This window comes from Mastomys coucha, unplaced genomic scaffold, assembly GCF_008632895.1.
Source record: "Mastomys coucha isolate ucsf_1 unplaced genomic scaffold, UCSF_Mcou_1 pScaffold18, whole genome shotgun sequence".
NCBI classification, from domain to species: Eukaryota; Metazoa; Chordata; class Mammalia; order Rodentia; family Muridae; genus Mastomys; species Mastomys coucha.
In genome coordinates, this window is record NW_022196900.1 from 60,502,849 (window position 1) to 60,517,469 (window position 14,621).

The 14,621-nt window shown below is 43.1% G+C and overlaps 1 protein-coding gene across 1 annotated transcript in view; it reads right to left on the reverse strand.

Annotated features, from left to right (window-relative positions):
* The window catches only part of Jak1 (Janus kinase 1), a 123,703-nt gene extending 114,322 nt beyond the window's left edge, over positions 1-9,381 (reverse strand). The window contains exon 1 of the mRNA XM_031377947.1: positions 9,146-9,381. The gene's annotated coding sequence lies outside the window, so the exon portion shown is untranslated. The remainder of the gene's footprint in view (positions 1-9,145) is intronic.
* Between the last annotated feature and the right edge of the window lie 5,240 nt (positions 9,382-14,621).

Here is a 14,621-nt window from a genome sequence, read left to right on the forward strand (position 1 = left end):
AAACTCCTAAGGATAGCCTTTTGGGGGGGGGGTGTTATTTTGATTGCTGGGATTAAAGGCGTGCACCACCACTGCCCAGCCATCTTTCAGATCTTAGTGTACAAAAAACTCACTACCCAGGTCCCACTCCTTTTTTACAGCTTCATCTCTGTCTTAGAACCAACTATACATCTCTTCTGACACTTAGCATAAACATCATAAATACTTGTGTAACTGCTTAATTGCTGAAACCTAAAGGATAGAGTCAGACTCTGTTTTCACATACCATGATATATATATATATATATATATATATGTGTGTGTGTGTGTGTGTGTGCATGTGTGTGTATGTATGTATATACATATATATATGAGTCAGACTCTGTTTTCACATATCATGATACATATATACATATGTGTGTGTGTGTGTGTGTGTGTGTGTGTGTGTGTGTGTGTGTATACCTAAGAGCATTTCTATAGTGGCCATCTAGTGCATCAGAATGGCCTATTTCCTAAAGCCACATCAAGAGGACTTTCTATCTATGTTCAGGCCAATTGAACCTATGACCCTCGCTTCTAGGTCCAAGCACCCTGAGTAGAAGTTCTCTGTAAACAAGCAGTCTGTATGTAGACGTGCCATCAGACATCAGTTGAGTTTCCCAAAGAGGTAACACAAGCACAGTGATCAGCAAGACAGTCCAAATTTTAGAGTGGCTCCAGCTGAACAAAAATCAAGCAATATGCAAACTTAGGCAAAGTATATGCTACTTCTTTAGGCTAAGTTATGCAAATTAATCCTAGAAGTCCTAGAAAAATTCTAAGTGTGGCAAAAAAAAAAAATTATCTTTATAATGCAAATTGCATATACCCACCTTCCTGGGTGGGGCCAAAAATCACCTTAAAAAACAAGACTTTCCACAGGAAGATACATATTTAGCAGGCTTGGCTCTTGCACTCACTTGCTCTGTCTCCTCTCTCTGCAAGTGAGTGTGTGTGGTGTGTGTGTGTGTGTGTGTGTGTGTGTGTGTGTGTCAGATATACCACCAGCACGAACTCTAAAGGAATCATTTGATAAACAGGTCTGCCTGTGCCTCTCTGCCAGCAACCTACCAACACAGAAGATTATTTTAAATTCTACTAATTAAAAAAAATTGCTATAAATTATAACTCCTCCATGGTCAGAGAAAATTATATTAACAAACAAGCCCACAGATATAATCATGGTTAATTGGTGAACTGTCAGTTCTAATAGCCTTAAGCCCTTTACAATATTATTATAAACAAATGATTAGTTGCACTCATTACAAATTACTCTTATTTCTACTTTGTGTAGTCAGACCAGTCTCTGGTTTATCTGAAAATATCACATCTAAGTTTCCTCTTTAAATCTCTCCAAGCAGTCTTTCTACAGGTTCAGGTGACCACTCGTTAGCCCACTGCCCACCAGACTTGGGATTTTCTTTCTCAATCTTAAATGGGAAGAAAGGACTCAGCTACATGTACTTTGCTGTCAAAGCACATGGATAAGAATAGGGCTGGAAAGCTGGATCAGCAACTAAAAGCACTGGCTGTTCTTCAGAGGACCTGAGTTCGATTCTGTGTGCCAACAGAATGACTCACAACAGCATACAAGAGGATCTGGCTTCTGCAAGCTCCTACATGCACACGGTGCACATAAATTCATGAAGTGAAACACATATAACATAGATAGCAATAAATAAATCTTCTTTTAAAAATGGTATCAAGACTGCTGTCCCAACCACTCGTTCTTTTATCCTTTTCTTTCTCTCACCAAAGAGAGAGAAGGGGGTTGTTTTTGTTTGCCTGCTTGCTGTTTTTGAGACAGTCTCAGGCAGCCTGGACCTGCTCAAATTCTCTGTAGCTGAGAATGACCTTGACCTCTTCCTTCCTGCCTGCATTTGCCAAGTGCTATGATTACAGGTGTACACACCACTATGCCTAGCCTATCCTTTTTTATGAATACCTAAATTCAATAAACTTGTCCAACAAGAATATCACTAAGAATGAAATACACTTAAAATATGGTTACAAGTGTACACTCCTATGCACAGCTTATCATTTTATAAATACTTAAATTCAATAAGCTTGTGCAAGAATATCACTAAGAATGAAATATACTTGCAATATACATATATCTATATGTGCACACACACATAATTGGGAGAAAAGACTGTCTATAATTTTCTGTTTTGGGTAGATCCTGCTTCAGGAAAGTATGATAGGTAACACAGAGCAGAAACTGTAGAAAGGAAAACAACAAATGAAAGTTCCTTTAAATTCCTATCATTCTTTATGCAGCAAAGCTCCCTGGAGCACTATCTCCCTTATAAAATGTTTAATTTTGACATCATTTTACAAACAGGTCTGCTGTGTCTCTTGGCTAGAGCCCACCCTTGGCTACAAACATGGACTTTAACAAAAGCTAAAGAACACCTTTACATTGGTCTTCCAAGCTGCTCAGTACATTCCTCTCAAATTATATCTTGGACAGCTCCTACAGAAGTTACATAAAAGCAACTTTCTAATTTTTCATTAAAAAACTAAAACAATTTATCTAGCATCTCAATGGAAACTGCCTTGATTAAGCACCAACACTTTGTTTTATTATTATATTGTAGCCACTACTAACAGAAATGTTTCAAAAATACATCAGGTACTCTTTGTTTGGCATCTTCTGGGGACATGCCACACCATCTTTAAAAATTGACCCAAAGCATAAATGCCAATCATTTTGAAAAGTTAAAAAATAAAACAATCAGAACAGTTTTAGCACAAAGTCTGTGCCTGACACCATTCCAAAATGTTTAGTAGTCTCTCAATCCTCAGATACTCTTAGAGTTTGAAGCCATCTCTATCCCACTCTGTGGGTAACCAACAGCCATAATTTGTTGGATTGGAGAGTTGGCTCACTAGTTAGGAGCACTTCCAGCAGACCAGAGTTCAGTTCCCAGCACCCACAGCAGGTAGTTCAAACTCCCTGTAACTCCAGTCCCAGGAAATCCTCTTCTAGTCCTTTGAGCAACTGCTCAGTACCATACACTCACACAGATACGATGCACATCCACATCAATAAAAATAAATCTCTAGAGAAAACAAAGAAAGGAAGAAGAGCAAGGCCTCATAGTGCCTCACAATTCTTCCATCTGCTCATTTCACCCCAAAACCTCAAATGCTCTCATATTCCCTACCCATCCACTGGCCAGAGGCCACAGTCCCTGACCTCTTCCTGTCCACAGACTGAGAGTCTCTGCTTGCAAGCTCTCCCCAAACAGCCTCACCTCCTCCGGCTCTCTCCTGAGAAGGCTAGTAGGCTCTAATCAGTATATGCAAACAAGTCTCTCGCCATCTTCTGTACATGCCCACCTCTGCTTCATGCCTTTGCTCATTCTGTATGTCTTCTCAGCATCTCATCCTACCTCAGAACAAGGGAGCTCACACTCATCAAGGACCTACTCAAACGAAGCCTCTTCAAAGACACTGGATGCTAGGTACAGTGGTGCATGCCCAGAGGAACAGCTATTTGGAGGCTACGACAAGAGTATTCCTTGAGCCCAGGAGCAAGAGCCCACTCCCATCTTTCTATGTAGGAAGTATTCACACTTTCATATAAGTGGGGATATGTGTGTATGTGTACCATAGGTCAATCTCAGGTGTTCCTTAGGAGCCACCCACCTTGTATTTTAGGGCAGTATATCAAAAACAAACCAAAAGCAGTTCTAAGAGCCAGGAGTGGTGGCATATACCTTTAATCCCAGCACTTATTCCCAGGAGACTGACAGATCTCTGTGTGTTCAAGGCCAGCCAGGGATATATAGATACCCTGTCTCAAAAAAAAAAAAAAAAAGACAGACAGACAGACAGACAGACAGACAGACAGAACTTCTTACTCAGACCTGGAGCTCACCTATTTGGATAGCTTAGCTGGTTAGCAAGCTCCAGCACCCCCTCTCCAGCATTGGGATTACAAGCATATACCATTGCATCCAGTGTTTTGAGTGCTGGGGATCAGACTCAGGTCCTCATGCTTGAACTGCAAGCACTTAACCCACTCAGCCACCTACTAGGTCCACTCCACCTCTTTAAAAAAAAAAATTGAGAAAGGCTCTGAACAGGTCTAGCTCTCCTGAGAAGCCCCAATAGGCTTACTTTTCACCTTTGCACTGTAAAAGCTATGTACACCAAGTTTATTTCCATATGAGCTATGCTTCAGTCATCTGCCAAGCACATAGCAGGCACCAAGAGATGCTCGTGTACAAAAATAAAATGAATTGATATGTAATATATTTAAAAAAAAAAAAACTAAAGCTAGCCGGGCGGTGGTGGTGCATGCCTTTAATCCCAGCACTTGGTAGGCAGAAGCAGGCCGATTTCTGAGTTCAAGGCCAGCCTGGTCTACAGAGTGAGTTCCAGGACAGCTAGGGCTACAAAGAGAAACCCTGTCTCGAAAAATCAAAAAAATAAAAACAAAAACAAAAACAAAACTAAAGCTATCCCCTATTCTTCAGATTACAAAGGAGTCCTCTCAATGTTTGTAGGAACACTCTGCAACAACACAATGGGACTTACTCTACATGTATAACCATACCACCAAACCTGGGAACACACTCAAGTTTTTCTACCAGTCTGCACATTCTATGAGGGCAGGGAGCCCTGTGTACTTTACTCCACTTATTCACTATCTATGACTATTATTAGTAAGAGGTCAATAGATACTGAGTAATAAATGGATAAACAAAATGTCATGTGAATATGCATGTTAAGTAAACCAGTTACATATATTTAAAACATCTCAAAAAGTGTCAGCTATCTTCTGACCGGAGGACACTTAAAAGAATTGTCCTGTTAGCTCCTATCTCTAACCCCAGCACTTGGGAGGCTTAAAGCAGGAAGATTACAAGTTTGAGGCCACATAGTGAGTTCCAGACCACCCTGGGCTAGAGAAAGACCCAGACTCAAAACAACAATTAATGTTTCTTCCTTTTTTTTTACTAATGCACATCTTGCCTTGGGACAAAGGGCACTGAAGAATGATGTGCTCTGACCAGCTGTGAAGAACCACACATCATAAAACAAAGTGGAGGCATCACAAAATGGTACTTAAGGTTTTATCCTTTCCAACCGTCTCAAATGGCTAAAAGTGTGAGTGTACCTAAAAGGCAAGAGCATTCACAGGAATTCCTCTCCAACCCCTGAAACCCCAGCATTTCAACGCGGCAGCTCTTTCAAACCATGTCACCAGAAAGTTTTTGAGACCGGAAGCTACAGTGGCATACCTCTCTGAGGACAAGAAGAGTAAAGCAGAGGAAGTAACAATCGAAGGGCTAAAGACAAAGCTTTGGCGCTTAGCACAAATACATTAGCACCAATGAGCCAATGTCCTTGTACCTTGCATTACATAGAGAAAAAAACTCTTACTATCTCTCCCAGAGGCTGATACCAAACTCCTGAATCCAAGTGTTCCTCCTACCCTAGCCTCCCAAGTTCTTGGACCACAGATAATGTACCACACACACCTAGCATGGTCCAAATTCTTTTAAAAGGGAGAATAGTAGAATCAAGGAGCATTACCCTCACCCACTCCCACACCAACATTTCTGTTCCTTTCTATGGTAAGCCTTCTTCCAATTTTCACCATGCTCAAAGGAAACATGGTAAGACTGACTGCCTTTAAATGGGAAAAGCAATATAGAGCACAGAGGATTTTTTTTTCTCCTCTACTTAGTGCTTTCTTACATTTCCCAATTTTCCTACAGTGAGTGCCTTCCTTGTTCGTGTAAAAATAAGCATTGTGGGGGACTACAAAAAACAAAATCTACCCAAAAAACTAAGCATACTAAATAAATCCCTTACTCCCCCGACTCCCCACCTCCAGCCCCCCCCCCTCACACACACACACAAAACCCTCAATAACATTAACTCTTCCCTGTGGCTCAACACTCAACAGAGGAACTTGGCCTCTTCTTCCCTGCTTCCACTGTGTCTAACAATTTATTCATGAAGTTTCTCCACAGCAGCTCTAGTTTATATGTCCTTGGGTTTTCACACATTATGCTTGCATTACTTGCCTGGCTTCTCCACAAAGACTGCAAAATAACTAATCTAGGTGCTTTCGTTTCTTCCTAGAAGGGGAAAGCCGGTCCCAGGAATGAAATAACTTGCCACAACATGAGCCACGATATCTCTTTTCTCACTTGGCACCCCTAAGCATTATCTCTCCACTTGAGCACTACTGGCATTTTGACCCAGGCCATACTTGGCTATAGGAAGGGCTGTCCTGTGCATTACTAAGGGTTTAAAAGTACATCTAGCTTCTACCCACTAGATACCACCTCCCCAACAAGGTGTACCCTCCAAAACTCCTCAGAACGTATCAATGTCTCCCTCAGCATGAAATTTTACCAAGCTGTTAACCACTAGTCTGAAAGATTCATCAAGATTCCTTCAAGCACCTCTGCTCGATGGCAAGGCTCCACGTGCCATTTAGCCACAGAACATCAGAGAACATCAGAAATTGCTCGCTCAGCTAGATTCTGTTTAAATAACCCATTCTCTGTCCGCCTGAAATTTCCTATGTGATTATTTTTTAAATGATTTATTTTTATTTTGTGTGCACTAATGTTTTGCCTGTTTGTATGTCTGTGTGAAGGTGTCAGAACCCCTGGAACTGGAGTTACAGACAGGTGTGACCACCATGTGGGTGTTGGAAATTGAATCCAGGTCCTCTGGAAGAGTTGCCAGGGCACTATCTCTCCAGCCTCGTGAAAATTATTTTTTGAAAATTCTTTGTACAAATATGCACATCTCAGACAATAAATCTAGCAACATATCATCATCTCACTAAATTATACTAAAGATATACAAAATATGTGTCCTCAGTGGGGAAAAAAGAAAGCACAGAAAATCTAGCAGTTAGAAAACACAGATTCTGCCTGGGCTTTGCTAAGCTGTAAAATGTTTTCGATTAATAGTTATTTATAGCGTTCTCTGTATAAAAAATGAGTTTAAATCTACATATATTCTAAGTAGTTGCTTCTTTTGTATTTCTCTCCAAATATATGTGTTACTTCAAGTTATTCAGAATAAACAGAATGATGTCTTTGGACAACGTTAAAATCTGTAGCTGGTAATGTGCTGTTGAAATTGGTCGGTCTTCTTTAGAATCACTACTCTTCATAAAGTCAAACCTCTTTAAACTGGCAGACCTCACAGTCCTCTTTAAAAGCCCTGGGTTAAGTTCCCTTGTGTAATTTAAGGCAAGCACATTCCCGTAAAAGCAACCCAATCCTCAAAACTCCATATTTTTCACTAGCTTTTTATAGCAGGTGCCCAAATTAAAGTATTTTTACAGCCTAACTCCTCCTAGCACCTCAATCTGTAAAGGGTGGATACCAAGTGGCCAGAAAGATAATGATCTTCCGGGTAAGACAAACTGAGACTAACACCTGCCTAAATTACAACAAAAATGAATATGGTTATATGTTAGGAAATCTATTAGCTATTGTCCTAATTTATTCACTTTCTAACATCTTTTCCCAAAGCTAGTAAATCGTGTACTGTGGAATGGGGTTGAAACAGAACTAGCTGTATTCAATGTAAAGGATAACAGAGAAATCTGAACAACTCCCCCCTCACAGAAAAATACAGCAGTGTAGACAAACTGAAACACAGTCCAAGTGCCTAGTTAATAGGCCACACAGAATTAAGTTACGATTACGATTTGTAATGTTCACATTCCCTCTAGTATGAAGTATCTGTTTCTTTCTACATGCTCTAGATCCATACAGAAGAGGCATTCGTTCCATTTTATAAAGCATGTTATACCAGAACTGTCTATAATGCTGGCTGGCAGTCTCCATTAACTTTCCCCATGAAGCACAAAAGAACAAACTGATCCTTCAATAAAAAAAATATCCCCTGGATGTTGGAAAACTGAAGCCAGGAATGAAATGACTTTCCACACGGGGCCCCAAATCTAATTTTTTTATCTGGTAACCCCACATGATCTCTCAACTTAGGCACTACTGACTGACATTTTGAACCAGATCATAGTCACTTCACATAGCCCCAAATTCCAGTACTTGGAAAACATCAGAGTCTCCACAACCAAAAGCAATAGGCAACACAAAATGTGGGTTTTAGAAAGGGAAGATCAAAAATTTAATCAATGCAAAATGTTCATCTTTAAAAAAAAAAGTTTTTTTACACCACACATAACTCAAATATTTTCTTTTTAAACGGGGAGGGCAACACCCAAAGGCTAGATAATTTTATCTAATTGTCTCAGAATTCTACTTATTTAACGACCCAAGATTTTATGCCTTCTTCCTTGAAAGAAGTAATGGTAATTTTATACTAGCGTAAATATCTGCGACTGAGCTCTATGACTGGGGAGGAATTTTAATAGCATGGATACTGATGTATCGAGGCAGACAGAGGCAGAAGACGGATCACAGCCATGAATTAAGACTACCAACTAGGGCATGATCCTAGTCCCTGGGAAATCACAGAGAATACACCTCCGAAGGGGGCACACAGGCACCTGGAGATCTCTGATCTAGTCTCCCTAAAGAACTCCCTTCGTAAACACGCATCCCAGGAGCCTGGGAGTGTCTCCAGAGGGGTGCCTACAGCTTCTGAGGCGACTGGGGCGTTCGCACGGAAGCGGAGCCAGGAGTTGGGGAGCCACAGACACTATAGTCCCAGTTTCGATGAATCGGGTCCCTTCGGGTAGGACCTACAGTCGCCTCTCCCCAATCCCTTCACCCATAACCCTCCATCACGCTACGTTCCGGCAAGCTGCGGTTCGGAGTTCCCGGGCGCGCCCCCTCGCAGTCCGAAGCCCCAGAAAGAGCCCCCCCGCAAGAGCTGACCAGGGGTGGACGCGGGCCACGACCCTCGGCGAGTCCCGCGGTCGGGCTGTTGCGGCGCCGGAGGCCGTCGGCGCGCAGGCCGCGGGGCCATAAACAGGATGTCGGTGGCGCGGGCCGCTGTTAGCAGAGCGGCCCTCCCCTCACCTCCCGGCAGCCCCGCCGCCTGGAAATCCCCGCCCCGGCCGCCCTGGCCGCCCGGCCGCCCCGCTCCGCGTCCCTCTCACGGTCCCCGAGCTGGCCACGGAGGTCTCCACCTCCCCACCGGGACCACTCACCACTTCCGTGTGCGCCGGGCCGCGCGGCTCCCTGGCGCAGGGTCGGTCTGGGTCAGGCGTCTGGCTGGCAACTCCGCTAGCCGTGCGGGACCCAGCGTGGACACCCGCGGCTGAGGAGCGGCACCGGAGAGGACGCGCAAGGTTAGGCGCGGACCCCGCGGCTCGTCAGCAGCTGCCGGCTACTCCGCGGCAGCAGCGGCCTGCGCTCTGAGTCGCAACGGCGCCCCGCCCCTCCACCTCAGACCCCGCCCCTACGGGCCCGCCCCTATTGACTACGCCCCCTGTCTGGCCCATCTCCCGTGACGTCAGGAGCTGCTCCTACAGCGGGGCAGAGCCAAGACCCAAGCCGGAGGACCCTGGAGTCTCCGCCTGCCCGCCACGCCCCCATCTGGGCTTGCACTCCCGCAAGTGTCCTAGCTCGCTTCCTCTTACTATCTAGCTTGTGAGAATTGCACTCAAACTGGACATACTGGCACACTTCTTTAATCCCGACACTCCGGGAGGCAGAGACAGGTGGATCTCTGTGAGAAGACTTGTCGCCCCCAACCACCACCACCCCCCTCAAAAAAAGAAAAAAAAAAATGAAAAGCAAAGAAAAAGAAGACTTGAACTCAGGCAGGGAGTAAGAATTCGCCTTCTGGAGCGACCTGTGCCCTTGGAGGCGTTATCCGGGCCCTGTGTGTTTACCTCTGCCCCATCCCAGCCACTCCAGAAGAGAGTTCCGGAAAGACTTGCCTAGCAAGAACGAAAGTCACTTTGCCAGTTGCTGCGATAAAATATTTGACAAAAGCAATTTTAGGAAGAAAAGGTTTATTACCCTGTACAGTTGGAGCGAATACAGACCATCATGATGAGAAGTGATGACAGAAACTTGAGGTGGAAAGTCACATTGCACGCATGCTCAGGAAGAAGAGAGGATGGATGCTTGTGTTAGCTTTCTCCTGGGTATTAAATCCAGGACCACAGGCGAGGGAATGGTTCTGCCCACAGATAAAGTGGATCTTATCTCCATTACCCTAATCTAGATAATCCTCAAGGGCACTGAGGAGGGGATAGAGTAGTCTATAGAATCCCTCACAGGGCTGTGCAAAGCCTGTCTTCTAAGAGATCCTAATCTAGGTAATTCTCAAGGGCACAGCCAAGGGACAACCTAATCCATACAATCCCTCACAGGTATATCTGCTCTCCTAGGTGATTCGAATTGTCAAATTGACAATACTAACCATCAGAAGGACCTACCCTGAAACGAAACCTCCGGCTTCCACAAGTTTCCTCAGGCCCAGCCTCTGTTCTGTGTAAGTAGGTCCCTGTAAAGGAGCAGCAGAGACAAACTATGGAAAAGAGTAATGAGAATTAACATCCATTCATACCTAATCTGTGTCCAGTGCTTTTGAGTTTTCATTAATCATCATCTTTCACAATAGGTTTATTTAGTCTTATTCTAGCCACACACACACAGACAGACAGACACACACACACCAAAAAGAAAAAAAAAAGAAAAAAAAACCTGTGGCTCTCAAGTGTCTTCAATTCTGGCTTCTTAAACTTGTGGTGTATTCAACAGAAAAGACTGATCAGACATGGGCTTATGCCTGTAGAAAGACTTTCTTAGCTGACCAGCAACTACACTGGGTGTTCAGGATCCCAGTGAAGGCTCAAGCCTTTCTCAAGGTGAGTTTTTAAGCACAAAAAACCATGTCTTGGGTTGACATGCTTTAGTCAACAAGAAGAGTTAGCTAGAAGCACAACTACGGATACCAAAAAGCAAGGTTAGTACACTCAAAGACTTTCCCAGAACTAGGACCTTTGATGGATTAGGCCTTTGTTTTCATTTTTGGCAGGTAGTAGTGTCTACATGGTGAGTTTCACACTCTGAATGGCACTTCCATCATGGCGTCAGTTGTGCTAAGGTCTAGGGCCCTGTTACAAACCAGTGGTTCTTCTCATGATTTACTGTGGGATGATCACAAAATTGTCATTAAGTAAAAGGTTTCTAAGATGTGTAACAACCCGAAGTTAATTTAAAAATCAAACATAATGAATGTGAGGTATTTCTAGCCATGCCTACCCATTGTATCCAAATGTGTCATTGCAGCCTTGGTCCTGAACACACAAGTGCACTTCAACCTGTAAGTATTGTCACAACACACACTGCCAGCAGACAATTCCTGAAGCACTTTGGCTCAGATCTACCCATTATGAATTGTACTGTCTGTCTGTCTGTCTATCTATTTATCTATTACTATAGATAGAAAGCTCACTATCCTTACAGAAACATTTGTTATGACAAAGACTTTGAGTAGCATTTCTACTCTTGTTCCACACCATGCACCACACTGTATGTGTTTGGATTGAATCCTGTTAAAATGATTTTTTTTTAAATTTGCTGCTTAGAGGCTGATGAGGTGGCAAGATTGTCACCAGGTCTGACAATCTGACTCAGTCCCCAGAACCCACATGGTGAAATGAAAGATCTGATCACCAAAAGTTGTCTTTTAACTTCCATGTGTGTGACATTACACCTGACTGCCCCTGCCCACAAATAAATGTTAAAATTAAATAAATAAAAAAATAAAAGTCCTGTTTCAGATACACAAGTTACACACACATACACACACACACACACACACACACACACACACACACACACACGTTTATTTTGTTTTGACTTTCAGTTAGGACAGAATCTCCACCAAAACATGCTTCCATGCTGTTGTGATGTTTGTGCAAAGTGGGGTTCTCAGCATCGATGGTGATACAGAGAAGAGTCAGCCAACTCTGAAAGACATCAGCCGTGCTGAGTTTACAGCAGCAAATGCTCAGCCATGATTCAATTCTTTATTTAAAAACAAGTAAACACATCTACTCTGATTAGTGTTTGTCCGTGTGATACAAAACTACAGTAATCGAGGAAGAAGGAACCTCAGTGGAGAAAAAACACCTCCCCCAGATTAGCCTATAGGCAAGTGTGTGAAGCATTTTCTTAATTAACTGCAAGAGAGGACCAGCCCTCCGGAGGCAAGACTCCTGTGGCCCTTGGTGGAATAAGAAAGCAAACTGAGGAAGCCCATGGAGAAGCAAGCCAGTAAACAGCGCTCCTCAATGTTCCTCTCCTGCTTCATTTCCTGCCTCTAGGTTCCTGCCTTGACTTTCCTCAGTCATGGACTCTAATCTGTAAGCTAAAATAACAACTTCCCCCTCAAGTTGTCTTAAGTCAATTTTTTATCATAGCAAAGAAAACATCAGTCTGATTAGTAAGAAAACTCACTTTTTAAATAAATGATAAAATTATATATCAGAAAATACTTTTAAAATACAATTCTTTTATTCTTTTTTTAATTGGATATGTTATTTATTTACATTTCAAGTGTTCTCCCCTTTCCCGAATTCCTCTCTGCAAACCCCCATCCTATCTCCCCTTACCCTGCTTCTCTGAGGGTGTTCCCCCCACCCACTCACCCACTCCTGCCTCACTGCCCTAGCATCCCCTACACTGGGACATCAAGCCTTCACAGGCTCAAGGGCCTCCCCTCCCATTGATGCCAATAAGGCTTCTTCAGCTCCTTTAATCCTCCCCCTAATTCCTCCATTGGTGTCCCTGTGCTCAGGTCAATAGTTGGCTGCAAGCAGAGCATCCACATCTGTATTGGTCAGGATCTGGCAGAGCCTCTCAGGAGACAGCTGTATCAGGCTCCTGTTAGCAAGCACTTCTTGGCATCAGCAATAGTGTCTGGGTTTGGTGTCTGCATGTGGGATGGATCCCCAGTGGGGCAATCTCTGGATGGCCTTTCCTTCAGTCTCTGCTCCACACTTTGTCCCTGTATTTCCTTTAGACAGGAAAATTCTGGGTTAAAATTTTGGAGATGGGCAGGTGGCCCCATCCCTCAACCTGGAGGCCATGCCTAACCTCTGGATCTGGTCTCAACAGGTTCTCCCCCCGCCCTTTGTTGGGTATTTCAGCTAATGTCATCCCCATAGGGTCCTGGGAGGCTCTTGCTCTCCTGGCATCTGGGACTTTCTGGTTGCTACCCCTCAGTTCCCCAACCCCCATTGCTACACACCTCTGTTCAATTTCCTGACACTCTGTACATTTCCTCCATCTCCTCTCATACTTGACTCTTCCCCTCTTTTTCCTCCTCCCCCTCTTCTCTTCCTCCCAAGTCCCTCCCACCCTCTACTTCCTTTGATTATTTTGTTCCCCCTTCTAAGTAGGACTGAAGCATCCAGTCTTTGGTCTTGAGCTTCATGTGGTCCATGCGTTGTACCATGGGTATTCCACACTCTTTGCCTAATATCCACTTATCAGTAAGTACATACCATGTGTGTTCTTTTGTGACTGAGTTACCTCACTCAGAATGATGTTTTTTAGATCCATCCATACTGAAGTGCATTTCCTGTATGCAGCAAAATGCTGGGTCCTGTTTACTTATCCAGTCTGTCTATGTCTTTTTATTGGGGAATTGAGTCCATTGATGTTAAAAGATATTAAGACATAGTGATGGAGAAACTAACATAGTCCATGGCAAAACCAAATTTACACAATATCTTTCTACAAACCCAGCCCTACAAAGGATAATAGATGGAAAACACCAACACAAGGAGGGAAACCTACATCCTAGAAAAAGCAAGAAAGTAATCTTCTTTCAACAAACTCAAAAAAAGATAACCACACAAACATAATTCCACCTCTAACAACAAAAATAACCAAAAATAACAGGAAGCAATAAAATACAATTCTTTATGATCTGTTATCAGTAAATGTTTGAGATAGATAGATACATAGGTTCATAGATACATAGATAGATATGGTTGCACGGAAATTTTCTCAGGCAAAAAGAATATACTCACGGGAAAAAAAATAATCTAAGAAACCCTGCCTAAAACAAGATTATACAGGGCCGGAGAGATGGCTCAGTGATTAAGAGCATAGTGGCTGTCCTCTCAGAAGCCTCAGGTTCAATTCCAAGCACCCACATGGCAGCTCACATCTGTTTGTAACTCTAGCTCCAGGGAACACAACACTCTCACACAGAACTTTCACACCAACGTATATGCAGAAAAAAAAAACACCAATTCATAAAAAATAAACAAATCATTCAAACAAACAAACAAGATTATCTTGGAGTCAAAAGACATCCTGATTGGCCAGTGGTGTGGCCTTTAATCCTAATACTTGAGAGGTAAAGACAGGTGGATTTCCATGAGTTCAAGCTCAGTCAAGTCTACAGAACAAGTTCCAAGACAGACAAAGCTACACAGAGAAACCCTGTCTCAAAAAACCCAAAACAAGACAAAACAAAACAAAACAAAATGAGTCATACTCGTATCGATCTACAGTCAAATCTTGATCATTTCCCTTCCTGGGTATCTATCCTGGCAGCTCAGTTCTCTGCATCCCCACTATGTGGTCCAAGTCACCACCCCTGTTCACTGGAAAAACCACAAGCAGCTCTTGTTTTTTTTTTTTGGTTTTTTT